Source organism: Notothenia coriiceps, unplaced genomic scaffold (assembly GCF_000735185.1).
Source record: "Notothenia coriiceps isolate Sejong01 unplaced genomic scaffold, NC01 NC01_scaffold00024667, whole genome shotgun sequence".
Taxonomy (NCBI): domain Eukaryota; kingdom Metazoa; phylum Chordata; class Actinopteri; order Perciformes; family Nototheniidae; genus Notothenia; species Notothenia coriiceps.
Window position 1 is genome coordinate 9,451,845 of NW_011357368.1, and position 6,441 is coordinate 9,458,285.

Consider the following 6,441-nt stretch of genomic DNA (forward strand, 5'->3'; position numbering starts at 1 on the left):
TTATTAACAATCTTAAGATTTCAAAATGTAATACATAGTCAGTTTGATTCTGTACTGTATGGGTATATTTCTAATAGCATCAGCACTTATTACTAATCCCTGTCTTTCAAAAGCATGTTCAACACCAACTAATGTGTACATGTTAAAAAAGATCCACACTACAGTAATTCTGGGAAACAGCACCTGAAATCTCACATCAGAGATTTATGGTATGGTAACCATACTTGTCAACCCTCCCGATTTTCGTGGGAGACTCCCGATTTCATTGCCCTCTCCCGGTTTCCTCCCGGGGTCATATTTCTCCCGATTTCTGACAAAATCAGATTTACTCAGGACTGTTTCCACTCTGACTTTAATACAGCTACACCATTGTTTGGTTTCCATGGTAACACGTCTCTTTAGTAGCGCGCGCGACTGAAAGTCTGACAGGGTGAGGCAGATAGTCACAGAAAACAGAACAAGAATCGACAACTACTCTACTCTCTGCTCACTCCTTTCCTGCCCACACATATGCTCCATCAAGGATGGTGCTACATGCTGCACTTAGAAATACAATAAGCATGTTAATGTTAATCTAACAGCTCCGGCGATAAACTAGCACCCCGCCCCCCCCCCATTTTCCATTTTGAAATGCTGCCGATTTCTGAGGTCTCAAGGTTGGCAAGTATGATGGTAACCCATATTGTAAATTAATAAGAAAAGTGAGATTAACATGATTTTTTTTATTTTCAAGCTGGTGTAGGGTGGGAAATTGTGAACATGCACAATCCTTGTAGAGATTGCTCACCATATTGAGAAATTGGGTCTTCACAAATGCAGTCATGAAATCCGTAACATTGTGATGTCATAACTATACAGGTAGAAGGTTCTGCTAAATTGCTTTTGTAGTCATTCCCTGGCTGCAACAGAGTTGTGGAATGAGTCCTAAAACCCGAAATGAGTTAGTATATTACGACTCTTGGTTCCATTCTCTTGAAGTCAATGGTTCTTCGAACGTGTTTTTGGTTAGAGGCCTGAAATAAGGTCTGAGGTTAACATAAGCTTAAGAGATTTTGTGTCAGTAAATACCCCACTTGTGAATGTCCGCAGCTTCTATGTGAGAGGTACCATGATTGTCTTTGTTAATAGCCTAACCCTAGATTTTTACTTATAGGGATTGCATTAATGCTTCAAAAATCATAAAAGTGATGTTAATACGTGGAGACTATTTAAACAATATGTGTAATTATCATAAACTCGTGTTTGCCACAGATTTTATTTCAGACAATATTCCAAAATCAAATAGAAAAATCCCATTGCTATTTGTTGAGGGGCTCTCACTTCCGGGTCGGCCTACAAAAATATCACTGCACTACTTTATAATGGTACAGAAAAGCAAGCAGGAGACCTGGAACAACTGAGAAATCAGAGCAAACTAGGGGTTTAAGAGGGGACCTTAAATAGACAGGAGAGAAAACGAGGGTACAAATTGTTATATTGAATCAAACAAGATTACAATAAAAAAATTCTTTATGAACATTGAAGCATGTAAACACCTTCTAGTTGACACCCAAAAAACAAATATGATTAATACCACACACAAACACACCTATTGTATGCATTCTTTGTAAAGTGTGTTAGAGTGTCTTTTAGTTGTTTGCACATTGCTGAGTCATGACAATTTCTTTGAGCACCCTTTACCATTCCCTCTCATCACAGCCCTCCACATGGCCTGCTGATCGTGTTCATCATTCCCAGACTTCCCTACACTCTCTTCCGACAAATGTTTCTTTTCCGTCCACTAAAAATCTAAATTTAAGCTTAAAGCAAGTCTATATCTAAAAAAATAAATAAAGACTTGGTTGTTTCCACCCTGGAAAGAGATGAACACATGTCAGCTTTGCCCCACAGATTTAGCGGTCTCTTCAGATATTTAAGTGTTTACAATGCAAACACAGTATTTTAAACAATTTCTGTCACCATCTAGTGTCTAACTGTGCCATCATGTTACTAAGGTGTCAAAGAAAAGAAATAGTGCCATAACAGGCCTTATTGTGAGTGCATGAAATGAGGATGGAAATAATCAAAAAGACATTTACTTTCCTTTCGTTTATAATTACAGGGTGTGTCACCAGACAGATGTCTTGGCACCAGATACAAAAATGCACAAGTGAACTGTTCAAAAGGACTTCTTGCCCAACATGGTGGTTTAATGTTATATCTGTATTCTCTTAAAGCCCTGAAACAGGCTGGCCAGGCCACACAAAATGGTGCAAAGAAACATGTCTTTATTCTATGCAATGCATTATTGCATTTTCTTTTTTTGTGAAATAATTTTTCCTTTGTAGCCCTCTACCGTTCCTCAAATTTGTTGATGTAGTACTCAAACAAATTATATTCATTTCATTTAGCTGATGCTTTTATCCAAAGCCACCCACAATCATTAACAATACAATAAATTACTTTATTGTCGTAGTTCAACAGCTTTATGTTGTGTCCCTTTTTTCTTAAAAACTATGATGTAACTGTTTGGCTTTGCACATATAAAATACAGAACTTGTTAGTGCATTTACTATGTAAGAGCCCTATTATGCTTTTGGGGTTTTTTCCTTTCCTGTAGTTTCTTATATGGGTTTTTGTGTATGTAAATGGTCTGCAAAGGCTTAAATCCCAAAGAGGGAGTTTATATCCAACAGATTTCCCCCCCCTGCCTGAAATACCTTGTTTGTAGTCCTTTGTAAACTTCAATTACATAGTGATATCACTACGTAATAATCGTGCTACTATTGGTTAGAGCTTCAATATATTGCACGTGATAAACTAACGGGCGGAACATCTCTAAGTGGTTGAACAATCATAACAGAGCTGGCCAGATAACCAATCAGAGCAGACTGGGCTCTGGTTTCAGACAGAGGGTGAAAAGAGGGGCTGCAGCACAGGCAGTATGAGAAAAAATACAAATATGAACCTGAAAATAAGAATAATATGGCTCATGTAATGGTCATTTTGTGTCCTTAAAGAAAACAAGAATTTCCCTTAATTAGTTCAATTCTGGGAAGTTAAGGTACACACATGCCAAATAGTGTTTGGATGATATAATATCTAAAGCCCAGATTAGGTATTAATACAACATACAGTATAGATCATGCTTGGCTACATTTGCTTTCCTTGGGTAATGCATAGCAAATAGGGATGCTAGAATAAGGGGGTGTTTGGTTGTTGTTTGAATGTCAGTTTAGCAAAAAAGGCAGATTTGTGCATGTGTGTGCCCCAAGAGCTCTCCATCTGCATCCATATAAAGACTGCATGGGTGTTTGTGCAAGAGACGGAATAAATAAATCGAGAAGCAGGTGTCCTCCTATTGGGCTTTCTAAACACCCAATGGCGGATAGCTACGCCCAGTGAGGTTAGCCATGAGGGCAGAACAACTGTGGCCAGATACCAAATGGGAAGCGGCTCGGTCAATCAGTAAGGAAGGCAAAGCAGCTAGTGCAACCCTCAGCTGCATTGGCCTCTGTCTTTTTAGAGAACTCGCCAGTAAAGCCATCGCCACAAAATAAGTGGCTTGAACCCACACACTTCAAATTACAGGGCACTGAGCATCAGAAAATGCTATCCTGCTTTTCGCAATTGGTGTTTTAGAAAATCTATTAAAACCTTAGTTTGGCCCATGCTGCAGCGTGCCTGTTTTTCTCCGACTGCATAGGATCGCATCGGCTGGAGGAATTATGCCAAGCATAGAGGATTTTTATTATCCTAACAATGGATTTTTTGCAACAACAGGCCAACATACCGGAGAGTAGGCATGAACACATTGAAGTTTGACAGAAAAAGCAGTAGCATGGTTTCTGATCTGGAAGTTATGATTGTCTTTGGAAGACATGTTGGACTATTAAACTTTAGATCTGACTGGGAAAGAGTAACATAGTCACAGCAGGCTCTCACTGTAGTAGTGCTAAAGCAACTTCCTGCAGCAGCAAAAAGCATCGATGGGAACATGAACACACGACCTGGACAGATAACCTTAAATCAACACTTAAAGTAGTGTAACAGCAACTCAATCGCTGTAAAACCAATTTTAAATGTTGATTTTTGTCACAAGGACTCCAAACGAAAGTCAAAAAGTGCTTATTTTCAGTCAACTTTAACAAAGTTTTACTTAGAACTCAAGAAGACTGAAAAGCAGAGGCAAGATTCTATGTGCAATAAATGCAGACCTCTGGACAGAAACAGCAGTCCCGTTGCAATATCACATCGGTAGACCATCTGCTGTCGGGTTGCAACATACTTCAAAGGAGTTCACGTAAAAATTGAACATTTTGTACACATGAATTCTTTAACCAATGTCAATGTCCAAAAGTCACTATTCAAATACCTAGCAAAACTAAACAGTTAGGAATCTCCTTAAAGTATGTTAAAGAAAAGTTAAAGGTTTTAAATGCATGGCAGGTGGCAGATATTTTCCTGTTCGTTACAACTGCAGCTGATAAAAACCTTCCCCATTTGGAGTTTCCCCAATTTAGCTGTCAGCCTGACAGGTGGCATCACTTACAGCGCTTGGTACACAGCCCTGTAACAGAAAAGGGGTAAAGTTTCTGGAACAGAAAAAAATAATCCTGCCCCTACAGTAAATTTGTCGCATGCCTGAATTCAGGGAGGAATTACATGTTGAGAATAGCAGGCGGGTCTGGCACATGTGGTTAGAACACAAATCAGTCAAACGCCATCTCAGCTACGGATTTCAGACACCAAAGTGACCAAGCAAGGCATATCTTTTCCCTCCCCTTCACTCCTACAATCATTTTCCACATTCCACTGGCTTTTAAATTACCAGTGGGAAGAAAAATACAACTTTAGACTAAAATACATGGGAAAGCAGTGCAACACAGTTTTTTGTCCAATACAGAGCTTGCTAAAGCTTGTCGCAAACATACAAAAAGGCCATTATGATGTCATTAACTTTGTGAATAATCTTTTCTGTTGCCTTACCTTTCCTGTTAAATCAAATTGTTTATTTAGTGTGCAGCGGCTGGCACATTACAGCAGCTGTCCACATATTTTTGCTCTTTAGAAATATCAAAAAGACACAAGAGTTGAATTTGGGAGAAATAGGGTTTCCTAATACCTAATAACATCACTGTGAGATATGTCCCGCATCTATGTCTTGTTAGTGCAAAAGGTTCCGATTCAAGTTTGTTAAAGATCAGCAATTTGCCCTGGACATTTCAGGGCAGAACTGGAGGTTTCAAAAGTGGTATAAAAAAAAGAAAATAGCGCAACAATTACTATAAAATTATTATTTTGTAAACCAGTATTTGGGCAGGAAAAGCTACACGAGGCAGAGTACAAAGGAGGACTACAATAGATGTAACCCATGCCTCACACCGAGTATTTGTAGAAGTTCTAACTGTGCATAAAAAAACATTTTTAACTCCAATGTAAGAAGAAGTTTCCATCGTGGCTGCCTATATTACACATATTCAAGTTTTTGCATTGTCACATGGTGGGAAAATAATTCACAAATTGTGTGTGTCCTTGGATTCAAAGTTGTTGTACCTGAATACATTGTATATTTATGGACACCTTTCTAAAAGGGAACATACCAAATAGTCTGCGGAACTATACATTAACCATACATAAGTAGGATACAGATAGTATCCTACTATTGTTTTGTCAGTGTTGTTTAACAAAATTAAGTAGCATACTACAGGAATAATATGTCTGAGAATACCATGTTATTTTTTTATTTAGATGTCTCTAGATTTTTGGAACACTGTTGCATCATAGTCATTATTAGGCTATAATTGCCTAATATTGATTTAGGCTATTCATTAATTTATATAGCCTTAATATTAATTAATGTGTGATTACTTAATTTTATATAAATGCTGATTTCCATGAAATTACCTGTTAGTGTTTATTTGTGGTATTGGAACACTTTTGGTTGATTTGATTGAACTATCATGGTTTGTTACGCCGTGTTAAATAAATATAATTTCAGGTATTTAGAGAAGGGAAGACTCCTGCTCCTTAGAATGTGTGAAGTCATAAAGGCCTCATACGGGCAGCAAAAATGTCCAAAACAATGCCTGATGTTGGCAGCAATCATTGGTAGAAATATTTAAGGAAGATGGAAAATGACATATAACGTACAAAATATTTTTCAACAATACACATCCAAAGAAAGCATAGCCACCACCATCAATACTAAATCACTCTTAGAAAAAAGGTCAACTTTAGAGTAAGAAGTGAAGACAAAAAAAGTATTGTTGTATTAGCATAAATGCTTTATAATAACCTGCGGTAGCCTTTTCAAAAGTACAAAAGGTGAACACAAACCTGAACACTAAACCGCTCCACGGACAGATCTGCTTGTGCAGGTGCATGAAACTGGTAGCAGATTGTATGAAAACAAGCATTAACCAAAGACCTTAGTGCCTGAGAATTTCTCCATAAATGCCT